Raw genomic sequence first — 21,208 nt, forward strand, 5'->3', positions numbered from 1 at the left:
CCTAGATTAAAAACCTATTGGATACCATTGAAAGTAACTAGAAAACCAACTCCTCCTTCTAAAGATTCATTTTTAAAATAAAATATTAAGCATCTATTTTGCCAGTATCTGATTTTCCTATATTTCTGGGTAGCTAAATAGACCAAATGATAAGATAATTCCAACTAATAAATGTGCAAGGAATGGTGGCATTAGAAAAATCAACATTTTGGAATTCCAAATGAAATATTTGAGCCAGAAAAACAATGTCAGTAGATGACACCATTAGATGAAAGTATTCATGAGGAATTTTACAACAGAGGCATCAGGTTGTCACTATCTGAACACACTGATCAATCTTAGCATCATAAAAGTGGGGCCAGATGTTGTATACTTCCTGCTGTGATACAACACAAAGCAGCCAGTTCTACCTTTGAAGTATTCTTACCAAAAAAGTTGAACACATATCTACTAAAGCCTCCAGAGCTTACTTCCAGTCAAATGTAATGCATTTAATGTATATGAAGGAAATATGGCAAAATATTGGTAATTATTGAATCTGGGTGAAATGTAGAGTGTGATTCAATAAACTATTCTTTCTAGTTTTGTGTATGTTTGAAAATTGCATAATTAAAAATAACACTCACACATAATTAGGATGCATCTTGTATTCCTGTATATCTTAAATTCCAAAAATACAGCCCCTTTGTGGTATGAAGAGGTTATGCAGATGTTAAAACATTTTAAGAGATGTGGCTTATGCTAAGGATGTCATCCTCATTTTAATCATAATCATCACAAACTGACAGACAAACTAAGGCTAAGAAAGGTGTTAATTAATTTACTTAAGATCACAGACAAGAATATGGCAAAGATGAAATTCATGTTCAGCACTTAAACCACAAAGATTATATTTTTAACTCTAAACAAGGGGTAGTAGGTGTTCCATTCCCCACAACCCAATATTCCCCACAAACCAAGAGTTTATGGCAAGTTTGTTTAACATATATTATGATGAACTGATCCATAATTTCAAGAAAGAAAACCATGTAATCTCAGCGTCTGAATCCCACCCTAATGTTTACAGAATTCTCCTTATTCTCCATACGAGTTTTGGAGGCAGGAAAAACCTACCTGCCACTATGGTAAGTAAAAATGCAGGTATTTACTTTCCCAATCTCCTCTGAGCTTGCGTCTGAACTATGCCCTACATTCTAGCAGATAACACACTTGCCCCAGATCTTGAATCGAGTGCAGAATACACCAAAGAAGAGAGGAACACGAATAATTTTTCAGCAGTGGTTTTTGCAGCAAGATTGAGTGTCATGGGCTCCAAGTGACTGAATATCCAATGTTCAATGTCAGTGGCATTCACTGTGTGAATTGCAGCAGGGGCTCATAGAGGACAGATTTGCAAGATGGTATTTGATTATGCTGTCTGCATAGCCTCCATGCTGTTTCTCCAAACCTCTTGGTGATTATGTGACTTACCCAATACCCATTTAATAAATTCCTTTTCTGCCCAAACAGACAGAATAAATTCCTTGCAACTAAACACATTAGCTGATTTACCAGTTAAGAATCAATTTAGATCCTAAAGTCAAACAAAGCATACACCAAAATAAATGCCAAATGAATTAATATATTAATTGTTTTTAAATGATATGTTTAAAATTAAGAAAACTTAGATGAATATCTGATTTCTGAATAAATAAGGTCTTTGTGGATTTAAAGTAAATAATTTTTTACATGGACTAGTAATTCTATAATTTAAAGACTAATATGATAAACAATATGTTTAAAGAAATATTTGCAACATTTTTGGCACAGTTTTACTATTTTATAAGTGTATAATGTTTTACAGGTTAATAAAACCGCTAATCAGTAAAATGGCAAAGAATGTGAATACAAAATTTACAAAAAGGAAAATATGAGCCAATATACATCTGGGAAACCAGTCAGGCTCAACAATGAAAAAAAGCTCACAAGTAATCCAGAATTCTCATTTATGTATTTAATAAATACCATGTATTTTCTAAGTGCCATTTCAGGTAATAATAATACATCAATGAACAAAGGTAAGCCAATGATTTTGATCTGCTATTATCTCAAACCTCCTCTAGATTTGTCATTAGTTCTCATAATAGCCAGTTATATTTTTCACTTTTTTTTTTCGCTTCCCTGAAATCTAGTGAAAAGAGTTCACAATCAGGAAAGTACTTAAAATGCAGAGTATGAGAAATGAGTAATTATGCACAATAATTCACAAAGTGGACAAACATATGTGAATAGTCAAGTGAAATTTATCAAACTAATGAGTAAGTGAACAATGGTCAGGAAATGAAAAAATTAGTTACTCCTAAATATAAATACAAAAATAAGTCATTTTCTAGGAAAAATGAGACAGGCATGCTATTTTGATAAATGTCTGTGACTTACTTACTCAGGCTCTAAAATTATTCAGAGGAAATTGTGGTATGAGACAAAAACTCAAATATTCCTCTCCACAGCCTTACAAACTCGGCATTTGACCCCATGTATCACCTCCAAAGGGGAAATTTATACTGTAAATGAAATTGCTCCTTGATCATTGCTTTTCATTTCTAAAACTACAAATTTATCTTTAACTTGGTGTGGTAGATCAACCACTTAGGAAAGGTCAACTTTGTCTTCATGACTGTGAGATGTTATGTATGGAGGGAGATTTTCAGAAAGCTTCAGGGCATAGGTGATACATAGTTCATTGCACCACTCTACGATTCCTGGGATGCCTGTGATGTTCACTCCATCCAAGCATTTGTTTTTAAGAGTTTGTGATATTCTGGGCTCATCTTTAAAAATTAATAATTAGATGAAAAGAGTAATTAAAATGTGTTGAATTATAGAGAATTAAATGTTAAAGTGTGTGGGGGAGATTGGGGATATGTTTAGTCAAAGGATACAAAATTTCAGTCAGGAGGAATAAGTTCAAGAGATCTGCTGTACAGCATGGTGACTAGAGTTAATAAAAATGTGTTGTATTCTTGAGAATTACCAGGAGTAGATGTTAAGTGTTCTAACCACAAAAAAAGTATGTGAGGTAATGGATATGTTAAAGAGTTCAATTTAGCTATTACAAAATATGTGTGTGTATCATATTGTATACCACAAATATATACAACTTTTATTTTTCAATTTAAAAAATAAAATAAAACATAGCTTAAAAGATAAATTATATGGTCCTTGTGCTCAAAGAACTTAGATTCTATTAAGAAAGATAGATAATTCGACATATTCTTTTTTTTTTTTTTTTTTTTTTTTTGAGATGGAGTCTCGCTCTGTCGCCCAAGCTGGAGTGCAGTGGCGCAAACTCGACTCACTGCAAGCTGCGTCTCCCAGGTTCACGCCATTCTCCTGCCTCAGCCTCCGGAGTAGCTGGGACCATGGGCACCCGCCCCCATGCCCAGCTAATTTTTTGTATTTTTAGTAGAGACGACGGGGTTTCACCATGTTAGCCAGGATGGTCTCGGTCTTCTGACCTCATGATCCGCCTGCCTCTGCCTCCCAAAGTGCTGGGATTACAGGCGTGAGCCACCACGCCCGGCCAATTCAACATATTCTTAAAATAACTGTACTACCACTTATAAGGGACATCAGTATAAGCTGATTGAATAGGTGGAATGGTTTGACTGTATGGCTAAGATAATCAGAGTTTATTTCTTACATAAACCATTTAAAAGTGCATCATAACTTACTTAATGAGTTAGCCCTAATTCTTTACATGAACAATCTAATTTGTAATGGAGTTAGAGTGCTATCTATTAAATGTGAGACTGAGAAATAAAGATCAGGTTTCAAATGTACATATTATAAACATATTTAAATATTTTTGAGAAGATAATAAAAATATTTATCTAAATCTTCAAAAAAAATTAGCAATTATCTAGTGCAAATCTCTACCCACTGGAGCCATTGACCCTTTCTCCCCCAAATACCAACTTATTTTAATTTAAGTTGGATTTAGGTTTAGCATCATCACCTTCCATAGGAAGCCTGAGCATAAACTTGGTTTACAGCAGTAAAGATTGCATGATTCTATGGGTGTTCCCTTTGCTCACACAATAGAGAAAAATGTCAAAATATTTTGAATTTGAAAAAGTGTATTAATTCTAAAACCACATGAATTTCCATCTAAAGTAAATACTTTTTATTGACATTTTCAAGATTTAAAAACATTAAAATAGAATTTTAAAATGTTTAAACGATATGTTCATAAATTAATGTTAGACTATTATATAGGTTTTTAATTAAACTTTAAGTTCTGTGATACATGTGCAGAATGTGCAGGTTTGTTACATGGGTATACATGCGCCCTGGTGGTTTGCTGCACCCATCAACCCATCATCTAAATTTTAAGCCCTGCATGCATTAGGCACTTGTCCCAGTGCTCGCCCTCCCCTTGCCCCCCACCCCCTGACAGGCCCCAGTGTGTGATGTTCCCCTCCCTGTGTCCATGTGTTCTCACTGTTCAACTCCCACATATGAGTGAGAACATGTGGTGTTTTGTTTTCTGTTCCTGTGTTAGTTTGCTGAGAATGATGGTTTCCACCTTCATCCATGTCCCTGCAAAGGACATGAACTCATCCTTTTTTTTTTTAATGGCTGCATAGAATTCCATGGTGTATATGTGCCACATTTTCTTTATCCAGTCTATCATTGATGGACATTTGGGTTGGTTCCAAGCCTTTACTATTGTGAATAGCACTGCAATAAACATAATGTGCATGTGTCTTTATAGTAGAATTATTTATAATCCTTTGGGTATATACCCAGTAATGGTATTGCTGGGTCAATGGTATTTCTAGTTCTAGATCCTTGAGGAATTGTCACACTGTCTTCCACAATGGTTGAACTAATTTACACTCCCACCAACAATGTAAAAGTGTTCCCATTTCTTCACATCTCCTCTAGCATCTGTTGTTTCCTGACTTTTTAATCATCACCGTTCAACTGGTGTGAGATGGTATCTCATTGTGGTTTTGATTTGCATTTCTCTAATGATCAGTGATGATGAGTTTTTTTCATATGTTTGTTGGCCACATAAATGTCTTCTTTTGAGAAGTGTCTGTTCATATCCTTTGCCCAGTTTTTGGTGGGTTTTTTTTTATTATATAGTTTATGTAGTTTTCTATTGCTGCATAACGGAATATCAAAAATTTATCAGCTTAAAACATCCATCTATTATTTCACAGATCTGTAGATCAGAATTCCACATGGTCTCCCAAGATCAAAATCATGGTATCAGCCTGGTTGGTGAAAAATCAACTTCTCAGCTGTGCCAGGGCTGCAGTAACAAAGTTGCACAGACCAGGTGTTTTAAACAACAGAAATGTATTTTCTCAGTTATGGAGGCCAGAAATCCATCCTGATTGGATATTCCATGGGGTTAGCAGAAGAAAAACCAGGCTCTGTGTTCTGTATTCTATATAAAATTTTACCAATGCCCCAAACTATTCCACAATATTTGAAGACAGTTTTAAATTTATAATGCCAGTTGAGCCACTGGCTAAACTTAAATACAACAGCTTAACAGGAAATAACTTATTCAAAGATGGCTTTTAAGACATTCATAAAATACCTAGTCAAATTTATTTCCCTAATTGACTAACTTATTTCCTGTTACTTGCTTAGGTGTTTATGTAAGGGTAACTTTCCTTCATACTGATTGAGCCCATGTATAACCATACAACATTTGATCTAAAATTAACACCTAACCTCCAAACAATTATCATTCTAATGAGAGAGGGAGACAGATGGAGGGCTTATGGAGGGGAAAAATGCATTAAACCCATGTTTAAATGTCATATGGCTCATTCACAAACTTTGCTGGGTCCTTTATCATCCCTTGCCCAGATTATTGCAATAGCCTTCTTACTGGTCTCTCTTACCCCAGTATTAGAATGTTCTGTCTTCCTCAAATGCATCCTCTGCATTGCTGCCAGAGTGATCTTACCAAAATACTCTGCATTATCTACAAGTTAAAATCCAAGCTCCTTAGTATGGCACATGTCATCTATGAGTCACTAATGGCCCCTCGGACCATTTTTCCAGGTCCATCTCTTATCATTCCACATTGCTACTAATGCTCCAGACAAGTCATCTGCTAGTGAGTGTTTCTGCAAACACATTTGTTACCACCTTATTCTCAAGATGTAATTGATAGTTATCTAAAATGTGTTGAATGAATGAATAAATCATACTCTGTCATGCCTCTGTACATTTCTGTACATTGCTACTGAACAAAAATTCCTTCTCCATCGCATATTGTTTCTCTCTGAATTCCAGCTACACTTCCAAATCCTGCTCAGGTGTCATTCTTGGCCAGGATCTTTCCCTGATCACCACCTCCCTCCTACAATACACTTAATCACACTCTCATTAATCCCAGCTTGTGTATCCTTGTGAATTCTTAAGCATATATGTCACAATTTAATCATCTGTTTTTTGGATTTTTTTCGTGATCCACAGACTGCCTGCATCAACATCACTTGGCAAAGTCTTAGGTATGCAAATTTTTAGTCCCCACTTTAGACCTGTTGAATCAGAAACTCTGGGAGTGGGGCCCAGCAATCCATGGTGTAACAAGTTCTCCAGGTGATTCTGATAAAAGCTAAAATTAGAAAACCCACTCTCCTGGGAACTTCCATTACCCATCTTAAATATCCTAAATGACTGGCACAAAGTAGATAATAAACAAATGTTTACTGAGCTGAACTTAGCCTCTAAGCCTTTAATTCAATAAAACCACCACTGGTCTTCTGGAAGACTTCCCCAGATAAGATTCTAGGGAAATGTTTAAAACAACACCAAAAAAGACTGAGACTGAAAGACATCTGTTGACCCTGGGCTAGTTTATTTTGGCAATGAAAATGGTAAAAAATACATATATACACGTAGAGCTGTGAAGAATTTTCTAAATAATCTTTATAAGAATGTTTACAGAATATGTCCAAAAAACCATAAGACCTATGCCAAAATTTAGTAGCAATTTATTTTTCCCTTCAAAAAATTATCTCAAACCATAAATTTAAGTTATGTGAAAGTTATGAAGTTACTGGCAGGAAATATCATGTCATTGAAAATTGGGAGAATTTTGTTGTTGTTGTTGTTATTGAGTTTCCCTTTACTGCAAGAATTTATTTGGCTATAAATGTGGAGCATCTTGGGAATTAATAGGTGTGGTCCCTTGGCCCTTTATCTCCAAAAAGCATCCTATTCTATCAAGAATTATACTATTAAATGGAAGGCATTAGTCCTCCTCTGGCTGAAATCACCATTGCCCGCTTATCTGACTTTGTGTTCTTTCAAAAGAGCCCACAGGAATTAGAGGCAATCAAAAATATATCCCGGAGGCAGCAAATGCACTCAATCCAACCCCTGGGAGTACATCAATCAGATAACAGTAAACAAGAACCTGGTGTTCTTGGCCACTACTTCTGGCACTTTCTTTGCTTAAGATTAGTAGTACATATATCCAGAACACTCTGAGCAGCTCACTATTGACAACATTCCCATTGTATAAATCAATACTTTTAATATACTTCCCTGTGAAAGAAAAGATCAGTTCAGGAAAAGAAAGATCTTTCACAGCTATGATGGGTCCCCTCCTCTGTTTGTAACAAATGCTCTCTTACCAGTTCACCAAAACTCCCACCCCTTTTGAGAAAAGCTACTCCTTATTCTAGGAAAGTTAAAAATCAACTCAGAAGTACCTGAGGTTGAAGCAGAATTTCTGAGCTGACAAGAGGGATGTTCAGAGGCTCTACATTCTCTCTCCTCTGCCCTTTTATCCATCAACTATAAAAGTGTGGTTATGCAAATTTTCAGCTACAGAGAAGGGGCAATGGAATTTTGGTAAGCGAAAAGTTAGAGCAACATAAATCCTTGTCTAAAGCACCTAAATCCTTAGAAGTGATCTAAGAAATAAAGCATTACTCCCCGTACTCAAAGGAAAAAAATTTCAGAAAATTCTGTATTATCAGCTATGTACCTTCTACACAGAAATAAAAACACAAAGGTTTCTTCTTATCTATTTAAATTGCTAAAATTCCTGAATAGCCTATTGTGAACATCAGAGTTCATGCCAGTTAAGCCAACAGAAAGACTTGCAATATTGGAGAGCTGTTTGGAAGAGCTGAAAAACCCAGAAATTAGCAACAGAAGATGGCTGTAACCACCTCTAGGCCCAAAGAGACCAAAAATAAAAATAAAAAAAGAAAGGGTGCCCAGGGAGGGCTGGAACAATGATAGATGGCCAGTCCTGCAAAAGCTATCACTATGACTAGACATACTCACTGTGAGAGGGGACTCTCCCCAATCCAGAGAAAAAGAGAGGGGTAGATATATCCAGGCTTCTTGTCCTCCAATCTCCAATCTTCCATGTCTAAACCCAGAAAGCTTTTTCAAGACATCTCAAAAAATGAAATGGGCAAAGGACAGTCAGAAACTGAGAGCAAATAGGCAAATGACCAGCTCACCCACCATCCTAGTTGTTGTTTTTAATGTTCTTTGAGACATTAAAATTCTATATGATACATACAGCTGTAATTGTTTAACTTTTAAAGATTAATGAATAGTAGAAGGTCCTATAAACTATTCCTATATTAAAAACAAAAGCTGTTTTAAAATTACTCCCAGAGTATAGCCATGAGAAAATATAACTAGCATTAAAAAAAATTATATAACATTATAAATGCATCTCACATATTATAGCAATTATGCTTCTCTGAAAGGAAATCCTCGAATTCTATGATAGCCTGTGAGAATAGACTTCTTATGAAAGCATAAACAGAAATTTTACATGGAAAAATACGGTTATAAGGTTATAATGGTTATATTCTAGAATGTAGGGAGGACTGATGAGGATTTCAGCAAAATCACCTTATTTTTAAAATACTAATAATTATGATGATAAAAATAATTAAAATATGTTGAATTAAAACATGTTAAATACTAAGTCAAATGCTAACTTACTAGGGATCATCTAGTACAAACCTCCATCCACTGCAGTTATTACCTATTTCTCCCTCAAATACTAAATTATTTTAATTCAACCGATATTGCATGCTTCACACCCACAAAGAGTATGTATGAGGAGTTACTGAAGCTAAAAGAGTACATTAAGAATTGGTATCATTTGTTGAACACTTACCATGTGCAAGGTACTGTGTTAAACTATCAGATGTCTGTCTTAGTCCATCTGTTTTGTGCTGCTATAACAAATACTGGAGACTGAGTAATTTATAAATAACAGAAATTAATTTTCTCACAGCTCTGGAGACTGGGAAATCTAAGATCAAGGTGCCAACAGATTTGGTTATCTGGTTAGGGCTGCTCTCGGCTTCCAAGATGGTGTCATGTTGCTGATTCGTGCAGAGGAAAGGAGCACTGTCTTCACATTACAGAATGTAGAAAGGCAAGAAAGCCAAACACTGCATGAAGCCTCTTTCATAAAGGCCTTAATCCCTTTTAGGAGGGAGGAGCCCTCACGGCTTAATCATCTCTTACAGGGCTTACCTCTTAATGCTATCACATTGGCCATTAAGTTTCAACACCTGAATTTTAGAGGGGACACATTAAAACCATAACCTTACTTAGCTACAATTTTTCCTCCACAAACCCCCATGAGGTGAGTACTGTCAATATCTCCATTTTACAGATAAAGACATTGAGACATGGGGACATTAAATAACTTGCACAAAGTCACACATCTAATAATACAAAGGCAGATTTTTAGTCTGGCAGAGTCTGTGCCTTGCCATGAAAATACACTGGTTTCTCTTAGTTGTAAGATCAAAACCTAATACTGAAGAGGAAGTAAGTAGCAATGACAATGACCAAAGATTGAGTAAAATTAATTCTACCAGAAAAGGTACGGAGTGTTGTAGAAACAGGTTCATGATAGGTCTGTCCAGGTCAGATTGGTCCATCAAAATTCATTCAGCCCCTACTATGTCCCAGGGCTGTGCTAGGCTCTAGGGATATAGAGAAGACATGGTACTGCTAAGAAGGAGCACAAGGCTAGTAGAGAAGAGATCCATGTATACAATAATTACAATAAGATGCACTATGTAAGTCATGTACAAATACAAAAGCATTTGTATTTGTGCAAGTCATAAAAGTCCAGATGTTTGTCCACTTATGATGGGATTATGTCCTGAAAGTCAAAAAATCATAAGTCAAACTATTGTTAAGTCAGCAACCATCTGTAGACATCACTTTAAAATAAGGATTGTGAATAAGGGTAATAATACATTATAGATATTTTACTGATAACTTCCTGGGAAATTTTCTAAGAATTACAAATTCTAATTTTTAAAATGCCTTCTTGATAGATGTTTTTATTTCTGTATTACCTAACACTGTGCATTCCATTGCAAACTTAGACAGTTTTAGAATCAAATGGAGGTTGAGATGTCATCTCCATTTTCCTGCACCCCTATCCCATCTCTGTCCTAACATACCAGACAGATGAGAAAATCCTCTACTTTTGTAGGCAGCCAGAGAAGGGATTGCACAACCTCACTTAGTAGCCCATTCCAAAGTTTAACAGCCTATTGGTTCAGCCAGCTCTCTCTTCCATGTTATCTTAAGGGCCAGTATTTTGTTCTTTCTAGAGAAATAAAGTCTAGGCTCTTGGACATCATGTAATTTTTGTTTGTTTGTTTTGATCTAAGGAGGCTGAAATATCCTTAGCAACTGCTAAGCTTTGCTCAGATCCTTTGATCACGAGACATCCTAACTCCTTGCTGCAATCGCTTTCACATGCACAATACAGCCTAATAGCCTTAAATCAATGCATTAAAAAAATATATAGTACCGACCAAGTTTAAGGACTTACACAAGGAATTTTCTCATAGAGCATTCCACTTAATTCCTACAATCCACTGAGTAAAAATTATAATATATTTTAATTGGAGGAGGTCCTTCTATTCTATGCATATTATCTTTCTCCATAGAATAGCAATAATTTCTCTTTATGAAAAGGATTAATGCATTATTTTTAGACAACTCTATTTCCCTCAAAGATAGAAATGCCAAAAAGATTTGAGCTTCACTCTGAAAAATCATACATGGTGACCCTGGTGATAAGGAAAATAACTTAACATGATCTATTACCAAATTTAGAAATTCTTCCTGGAGCTCATTTTCCCAGGTGAGCACCTGGCAAGTACACTTTATTCTCCCTCCTCCATCAGAATAGCCAATCTGTCTTTTTGCTGTTGGAGGCAAAAATGAACTCCACATTTTCTACTTGGTTCTTGAACAGGATCTTACAAAGTATTGATATGGTTTTGATAACTGGAGGAACACCAGGGTTTTTGGTTTTGCACTGATTTAGATAAAACAACACAGACACATGTGGAGTGGTTTTAAGGAGCAGAGAGTTTAATAGGCAAGACAGAAGAAAGAGGCTTTCCCGTACAGAAAGAGAGGGAGGGGGCTTTTTTTTTTTCAGACCAAGTCTCGCTCTGTCTCACAGGCTGGAGTGCAGTAGTGCGATCTCGGGTCACTGCAACCTCCGCCTCCCAGGTTCAAACAATTCTCCTGCCTCAGCCTCCCGAGTAGCTGGGACTACAGGCTTGCACCACCACACCCAGCTAATTGTTTTGTATTTTTAGTAGAGACAGGGTTTCACCATGTTAGCCAGGCTGGTGTCGAACTCCTGACCTCATGCAATCCACCAGCGTCTGCCTCCCAAAGTGCTGGGATTAAAGGCGTGAGCCACCGCACCTGGCCAGGAAGAGGGGCTTTAAGCCCAGAGAGGAAACCCTGAGTGCGGTGGAAAACAGCCAGTTATAGGAGGATGCTGGAGGAGGCGGTGTTTGATTTGCATAGGGCCCAGGGGATTGGTTTGACCAGGTGTATTATTTATGTAGCCCATGAAAATACTGGCCCTTTTACCCTAGCTTTCAATATGCAAATGAAGGGCGCCATGATGTTTCACACACGTGGGGATATGTGGGGGCAGCCATGTTGCCAGGCACCTGTTGGGGCAAGAAGGAGAGGACAGGAATTGCTATGTTTGGGTGGGTCCTTTTTTTTTTTTTTTTTTTTGAGACAGAGTCTCCCTCTGTTGCCCAGGCTGGAGTGCAATGGCTCATCGTGGCTTATCTCAGCTCACCGGAAGCTCCGCTTCCCGGGTTCACGTTATTCTCCTGCCTCAGCCTCCCCAGTAGCTGGGACTACAGGCGCCGGCCATCACATCTGGTTAATTTTTTGTATTTTTTTTCTTTTTAAGTAGAGACAGGATTTCACCGTGTTAGGCAGGATGGTCTGGATCTCCTGATCTAGTGATCCGCCCGCCTCGGCCTCTCAAAGTGCTGGGATTACAGGTGTGAGCCACCGTGCTCGGCCGGGTGGATCCTATTTTTAATGGCCTGTATTGCATATTAAAGCTTGCCTGCCTTTCTGTAAGAGCTGGGGCTTTCCTACTAGACAAGAAACGTTTCTGGAGCTGCTTTAAAAGAAACAAAAACTGGCCGGGCGCGGTGGCTCACGCCTGTAATCCCAGCACTTTGAGAGGCCCAGGCGGGTGGATCACCAGGTCAGGAGATCAGAGACCATCTGGCTAACACGGTGAAACCCCATCTCTACTAAAAACATAAAAAAATTAGCCGGGCGTGGTGGCGGGCTCCTGTAGTCCCAGCTACTTGGGAGGCTGAGGCAGGAGAATGGCGTCAACCCAGGAGGCGGAGCTTGCAGTGAGCCGAGATCGCGCCATTGCACTCCAGCCTGGGCGACAGAGCCAGAGTTCGTCTCAAAAAAAAAAAAAAAAAAGAAAAAAAAAACTTCCCAAGGGTCCTTTTTCCTCTTTATTTGCCTAAAATAATGTTTTAATAACTTATATAACAGTATGCACCATAATTTATTTCTCAATGGTTTATATAATATTCTGTAAATATATTTTAACATCTTTGAATTTTTTAAATAAAGTCAGGCTTTTCTGACACTGTAACTTCAACTTGCTTAATTTAAACATGAATATGACTTTACAAATTAGGCTTTGGCAAATATATTCTATAAATTGGGCTAAATCTGCAAACATCAGTTTTTGAGAAAGGTATGTTTAAAGCAATGTGAAAAGATAAAAGGAAAAATATCGAAAAAATGTTACACTATAGGCCCCCCTTATCCAGTTTCAGTTTCACTTTCTGCAGTGGGTTATCTTTGGTCAACAATGGTCCAAAGAATTAAATGGAAAATTCCAGGAATATACAATTCGTAAGTTTTGCACTGCATGCCATTCTGAGTAGTGTGATGAAATCTCACATTGTCTCATTCCATCCTGCCTGGGATGCGAATTCTTTCTCTGTCTAGGGTGTAACCACGCTGGCTTCTCTACCTGTTAGTCACAGTAGCTGTTACAAACCAAAAAGTATCTGAGACATCTGAGACAGGTCTCAAGCAATTTTGAAAGTTTATTTTGCCAAGGTTAAGGACACCCACCTCAGAGGCAGGTCTGCGCCTTTCTCGGAAGATGATTTTGAGGGTTTCAATATTTAAAGGGGAAAGGGCAGGTACTGAGGAAAGAGGAAGAAATTTTCAAAAGGTGTGGGTAGATAGGAGACAAACGGTTGCAATTTTTTTTGTCTTTGGCCTTTTACCAAGTACACAATTAACATGTGAGGAGGGTAGAGGAACTCTATCTCAGTGAATCTGCATTTTTACATCAGAGGATATGCAATCAGATATGCATTTGTCTCAAGTGAGCAGAAGGATGACAGAGTTCTGCCCTTCCGATCTGTGAAGATAAACTATTAATTTACATTGTCAGGGTAAAATTCAACAGAATGGTTTTAAGGTAAATACCTTGGGGCCCAAAAGAAATTTCCTAGTGAGCAAATTCTGAAGGGAGTATGCAGCTTTTTAAAAATCTTTGCAACTATCTTATTCAGGAATAAAATGGGAGGCACATGTGCCTGATGCAGTTCTCAGCTTGACTTTTCCCTTTGGCTTAGTGATTTTGGGGTCCCAAGACTTAGTTTCCTTCCACACCACATTATCAGATCAGCTTTCAAGATACTGCAGTGCTTACGTTCAAGAAACCTTTATTTTACTTAATAATGGCCCCAGAGCACAAGACTAGTTAGTGATGCTGGCAATTGAATATGCCAAGAGAAACCATAAAGTGCTTCCTTTCCTTCAAGTAAAAAGGTGAAAGTTATTGACTTAAGGAAAGAAAATAAATTGTATGGTAAGGTTGCTAAGATCTACTGTGAAAACAAATCTATCTATGAAATTGTGAAGAAGGAAAAAGATATCTGTGCTAGTTTTGCTGTCATACCTCAGACTGCAAAAGTTTTGGCCACAATGCATGATGAGTACTTAGCTAAGATTGAAAAGGCATTAAATCTGTGGGCAAAAGACACGAACATAAATGTGTTCCAATTGATGGCAATCATCTTCCATACTATCTGAGGTTTCAGGCATCCACTGAGGGTCTTGGAACATATTGCCTGTGGATAAGGGGGGATACTGTATTAAAAAATTAATATTCTAATTTTCTCACTTTATATATATTGCATATATTGGGTTAAGCAAACTGCTTCTAAATTTAAAAGTAGCTCTCTAAATATCACTAATAGTTATTTGTTAAATGTTGATAAAGCCCTTTGCATATGATTCCTGGAAACAGAAAATAAATGATTCTAATGACTGAATAACAAATTCTTTTGGAAGTCAAGTGACTTTTTTGTTCTTTGCTTTTAATTAAAATTGAACTCATAAGTAAGATGTAAGTTGGTAAATTATTAAAAATAATTTTCCTTGATAGATTTTGGATGTGTATTAGTTATCTATTGCTAAGTGACAAATTTCCCCAAAGCTTAGTGGCTTAAAACAGCACACTTACATCAGCTTACAGTTCTTTTGAGATCCAAGCATGGTTCAGCTAGCTCCTCCAGTTGAAGAGAATCTCAAGAGATTACAATCAAGGAGTCAGCAGTGCTGTAGTAATCTTCAGGCTTCATGGGAGCAGACTCCCAAGCAGAATCCTGTTGGAAGGATCTAGTTCTCTTCAGGCTGTTGGCCTGAGGGCCTCTGTTCCCTGCTGGCTGCCTTTAGTTCCTTGCCATATGTGCAGCTCATAACATGGCAGCTGGCTCCATGAGAGAAGCAAGCAAGCAGTGTGAGAGTGCCAGACAGAAGTCACAGTCTGTAATAACATGACCCCCATCCCTTTTGTTACATTCTACTCCTTAGAAGCAAGTCATTAAGTCTAGCCTACACTCAAGAGGAAGGGAACTCACAGGGTGTGAATGCTAGGAGGCAGGGAGTCACTGGGATGGTCTTAAATGCTGCCTACCACGGGGTATTCCTGTTGGTTTTAACAAAAAGAATCCTAATATCAGTGCTGCATGTGGAAACTTGAAGAATAAAACAAGAGAGGAAAAAAAAATTTTAATACTCCTAATAAGTTTATTGTGGAATTTTAATGATATTAAGATAGCATGACCACTAAATGGAGGAATACTAAAATTCTATCCTAGATATCCTTTCCTGAGGTTCCAAATGAAATTTTAAGCATATGGGACAATAACAACAACAAAAAGCAATGTAAAACTTTATTCTGAACTGAGCTTGAACAGAAAACCCCTACACACAACACACACATGCATACATGCACGTACACAAAATTAAGCATAAGTCTGTGGTTTTGCCTCATAATTATTCCTTATTCAAAACTCTAACATCACCAGGAAATGACCACATAGATAAAAAGGAACTGAAGAAATACATGTCTAAGAATAAAAACACACACAAGTGGGTCCAAATCCAGAACGCAAGAAAGGATCTGAGTCTGACAAATAGCGTGTTAAGACATTTGAAAGACAAGGCCCAATCAATGTAAACTAAGGCCTAACTTGTAAATGGGATAATTTAGCTACTTATTGCCTTTGATTAAAGCAAAACAGAATCTCCTTCTTGTCAACTTCAAATCATGTATGCACCATTCTCAAATTCAGAATAATAAACATAAAAACTCATTATCCAGACATCATTTATTCTGTAAATTTACGTCATCAAAATCAGCTAAAAGCCAGAAAGTTAAAAAAAAAAATACTGAGTTAATATCCAAAGTCCCAGATGAATACCTAGCAAATGTACTTTCTTCTCCTTTCTCCATCAGAGGCTAATCTATTTTTTGGAGTCTTGGGGGAGTTTTGGTTTTGTTTTTTGCTATTTCAGGCAAAAAATGCTAAGGAAAGACTCTTAGGTTATTTTAAAACTATTTATTCTAAGCATCCAGAAGCCTATAAAATAAGATGGGGGGAACAAGTAAAAAGCTTTATAGGGCTCTTAAGAATGAGCAGAAATAGGAAATTAACAATCCACAATATACATGTAAATATTTAATGCAGGAAAACCTCAATCATCTCTGAGGTCGTTACCCTTGTTTATCATGGCATAATAATTGATGTACTCATTGAATAAATATTTATTGAGAGCCTACCTTGTGTTAGTCTTGGGCACAAAGAATACAGCAGAGAAGAAAACAAGTTCTTACTCTGGAGTTGTATTCTACTAGAGAGAAACATAAAACAGACAGAAAATACAGACTATATCAGAAAGTGGTAAGTATGAGTATGTGTAGGGAAGTTCAATAAATAATACCTCTCTTCACTGTTCTGGTCCCAACCAAACAGAAAAATAAGACAAAAGATTAAGACTGATAGTAGGTCAAGATACCATCTTTATTACTGAAGAGGCCAATTTCAAAGATGTGGCTGGCAAGCAACTAAGCTCATAATTTCAAATTCAAAAATTGGACAAACTTTGTCATCCAATCATAGGCAAGCCTAGACAAGGGAGGATATCCCCTTGTGAGGTACTACTGAAGTTAAGACTCTTGGAATGCAGAAGCAGGAGACTGACTGCTCAATAGGAAGCTCTCTCCAAAACAGAAATAGAAGGATCTGAATGTAGAGATGCCCCACAATTAGATATAAGCTCCATTCTCTTATGTAATTTCAGAGAAAATTTTTAAATTCAAATATTTAATCTTGTTTCAATTTAATATCCAGAAGTATTTAAAGTCAATGGGATCAAATACTTTTGCTCGTGTAAGGTAAAGGTCAAGAAAATTCAGATCCAAAACTTACTCTAAAGTTTCTTATTCTGCTCCAAAGGAATTCTTAATGCCTGAGTGAATTTGGGGGACTGTTAATTAGCTTCAATGTATGCTGTCTCTTAAGGGAAGAGAGTAGTTGCCTCACGGTTGCAGAAACATAATGCCAAACCTTTGATGTACCTCCCTTGTTACAGGGTCCAAAAAGTTAACTGGACACGTAAGTATATCACAGCACCAGCCAACACCCACTAACTTAGAAAATAAACAAATCTTTACCCCAACAAAACTACCGTCCCATAGAAAATTATGTCTCTTTAACCAAATACTTAGTGTCACAGAGACTCAATGTCAATCTAAAAAAAATAAGGCTAGATAGTATTACCAGAATGTCAGTCAGTCTAAACTTGATGTCCAAAGTGCAAGACCTACAGCCTTACCCTCAGTTGAGAGAAATCTTCCAGTGAGAGGTTGATTTTGGCATTAAACATTTAGGATACCGGGGAGGGGGAATCCATGTATGTATTCTGTCTTTTCTTTCCATAAATGGCATTGAGAAATTACTGTCTTCTTACAAGGGCAAAATTTTGCATTGGTGTGAACTCTAGTCATCAGTTGTTTGTCAAGGAGCCTTATTTTTCCTCTGTGCATATCTAATTTCCACTTCCCTTTTGAGCCTCTAGTTATAGCACCCATTAGTAAAGGGGGCATGGGCTCTCTCTAGGGTCATCATGTTCACTCTCTCTTGTAATCAGACATTTTTTGTTCTAGGCCACAACAGTTGTTTCCTCTACTGTTGGTAAAGAAATTGCTTAGGCCTAAAAAGCCCTGCCTCCTATAGAGGATTTCTCCCTCATACAAAACAACTGATCAAGAACCCAATTGAGACCACAAGGTGAGAGAGAACTCTTAATCCTATGGAATAACTCTTAACCTATGGAAAGAACACACAAATCCACACTTAACCTTTTACAGTATCTTCCTTGAGAATCCTGAGCAGAATTCGGGACCATGAATATAGTACTGCCTACCAAGCCTAGCACTAACAAAAAGAAATGAAATGCTAAGCCCCCTGTAGTGTTCAGTAGCACACATAGGACTTAGTTGCCTTGTTGCTTAAAGGCAGTGAGTATGTTCCCTTCCCAAATGTCCAGAACAACTGTATTTGGAAGGACACCTCACCCTTTCCTCAGATCTTCACCTCAGCAGCATCTGCAGCAAAGCTGTACCTGTGTGGTGACAGCAGCTTCACCTGAGGCCCCGTGGATCTGCTGAGGTCCTCAGGCTTGCCAAGGCCTGTACTTTCAGAAGGCCTATGCTTCCTGCACCTTTGCTTGCTGCTTTTGCCAGGACCACCCATGCAGCCAGCATGTGCCAAGACTTATGAGACCCCTGTGCCCTTGCTAGGCCCAGAACCTGCCACCTGGACTCTGTAGAAAGACAGGGGACTATGGAAACATCTGTCAGTGATGCAGTCATTCACCAAGGACAAAATATGGCATGGCCTAAGGCTTAAAGCCTCTTTCCCAGGCTGCAGAAGTTAAAAACTGTCCAAGTATAATCCTCTACAAACAGCTAAGGTCAGTATACCCTCCCCATATAATAAAATCCCAAACCAAAAGCTGTGCCCTAAACACAGCAGAATCCACCATTATTATTGTACTTCCCTCAACTTCCAGTCCTTTCTTTATTTCTCAAAGAATCAAGCATTAGGGTGTGAGGGGGTCTTATAAATATCACTGATTTTCCATTTCTTCCAGATGAAATCCTGAACAAATTAAAATATAAGAGTGGCAACACATACAGAGCCCAAAATATCACCTGTATTATTGATAGACTAACTAAGAGAGTCTGGCTACAAAGGCCAAAACCTCACTGAACCTCAGATTGAGGCAAATTTATGCATGCAGCAGTACACTACTAAAACCACAGCAGCCTCCACTAAAAAACACCTCTAGAGAAAAAAATGAGGACTGAGCCAGAAATAGCCAGCATGTTCTTATCAAATTTACCAACCAGATAAGTCATCCCCATCCTCTGGGGTGGAGTAAAAAAAGCCAAGAATTTATCCTAATTGCATCCCCTCCACATTAAAGGAAACATCTAGATACAGAAAATAGCTATAATAGGTAATGGTAAATGGAACAGAGAAAAATAAAACCATGTAAGGTTGATAGGGAATGGGCATGTTTCAAGGTGATACTTGAAACAGAGACCTAAGTGAGGGAGCAAGGCTTGCAGTATCTGCGAGAAGGGTGTTCTAGGCAGAGAGAACAGATGGTGCAAAAGTCCTAAAGAATATCCATACTTGTTATGTTAGAACCATGGTTCTCAACTAGACAATTTTGCCCCGTGGAGGATGCTTGGCAATATCTGGACACATTTTTGATTGTCACAACCCAGCGATGTACTGAGAGGTCAAGGATACTACCAAACATTCTAAAATGCACAGGACAACCCCTCCACAACAAAGCATATGCCAATAGTGCCACGGATAAGAAAGCCTGTGTTAGAAGCACACAGAAGAAGCCACTGATGAAACAGAGTTAAGCAGTGGAAGAAATATTGAAGATGAACTCAGAGGGGAAGTGGAGGCCAACCTCATGTGAGACCTTGCAGACCATGGTAAAAACTTTGGATTTTACTCTGAAGGAGCTGTGAAGCCACTGGAGAATTTTGACAAGAGAGGTGACCTAATCTGATCACATTTTAAAAAGATTCTTTTTTTTTTATTATTATACTTTAAGTATCAGGGTACATGTGCACAACGTGCAGGCTTGTAACATATGTATACATGTGCCATGTTGGTGTGCTGCACCCATTAACTCATCATTTACATTAGGTATACCTCCTAATGCTATCCCTCCCCCCTCCCCCCACACCACAACAGTCCCTGGTGTGTAATGTTCCCCTTCCTGTGTCCATATGTTCTCATTGTTCAATTCCCACCTATGAGTGAGAACATGCAGTGTTTGGTTTTTTTTGTTGCGATAGTTTGCTGAGAATGATAGTTTCCAGCTTCATCCATGTCCCTACAAAGGACATGAACTCATCATTTTTTATGGCTGCGTAGTATTCCATGGTGTATATGTGCCACATTTTCTTAATCCAGTCTATCATTGTTGGACATTTGGGTTGGTTCCAAGTCTTTGCTATTGTGAATAGTGCCGCAATAAACATACGTGTGCATGTGTCTTTATAGCAGCATGATTTATAGCCCTTTGGGTATATACCCAGTAATGGGATGGCTGGGTCAAATGGTATTTCTGGTTCTAGATCCCTGAGGAATCGCCACACTGACTTCCACAATGGTTGAACTAGTTTCCAGTCCCACCAACAGTGTAAAAGTGTTCCTATTTCTCCACATACTCTCCAGCACCTGTTGTTCCCTGACTTTTTAATGATTGCCATTCTAACTGTTGTGAGATGGTATCTCATTGTGGTTTTCATTTGCATTTCTCTGATGGCCAGTGGTGATGAGCATTTTCTCATGTGTTATTTGGCTGCATGAATGTCTTCTTTTGAGAAGTGTCTGTTCATATCCTTTGCCCACTTTTTGATGGCGTTGTTTGTTTTTTTCTTGTAAATTTGTTTGAGTTCATTGTAGATTCTGGATATTAGCCCTTTCTCAGATAAGTAGGTTGCAAAAATTTTCTCCCATTGTGTAGGTTGCCTGTTCACTCTGATGGTAGTTTCTTTTGCTGTGCAGAAGCTCTTTAGTTTAATTAGATCCCATTTGTCAATTTTGGCTTTTGTTGCCATTGCTTTTGGTGTTTTAGACATGAAGTCCTTGTCCATGCCTATATCCTGAATGGTATTGCCTAGGTTTTCTTCTAGGCTTTTTTTTTGGTTTTAGGTCTAACATTTAGGTCTTTAATCCATCTTAAATTAATTTTTGTATAAGGTGTAAGGAAGGGATCCAGTTTCAGCTTTCTACATATGGCTAGCCAGTTTTCCCAGAACCATTTCTTAAATAGGGAATCCTTTCCCCATTTCTTCTTTTTGTCAGGTTTGTCAAAGATCAGATAGTTGTAGCTCTGTGGCATTATTTCTGAGGGCTCTGTTCTGGCCCATTGGTTTATATCTCTGTTTTGGTACCAGTACCATGCTGTTTTGGTT

The sequence above is a fragment of the Pongo pygmaeus genome, chromosome 3 (genome assembly GCF_028885625.2).
Source record: "Pongo pygmaeus isolate AG05252 chromosome 3, NHGRI_mPonPyg2-v2.0_pri, whole genome shotgun sequence".
NCBI lineage: Eukaryota > Metazoa > Chordata > Mammalia > Primates > Hominidae > Pongo > Pongo pygmaeus.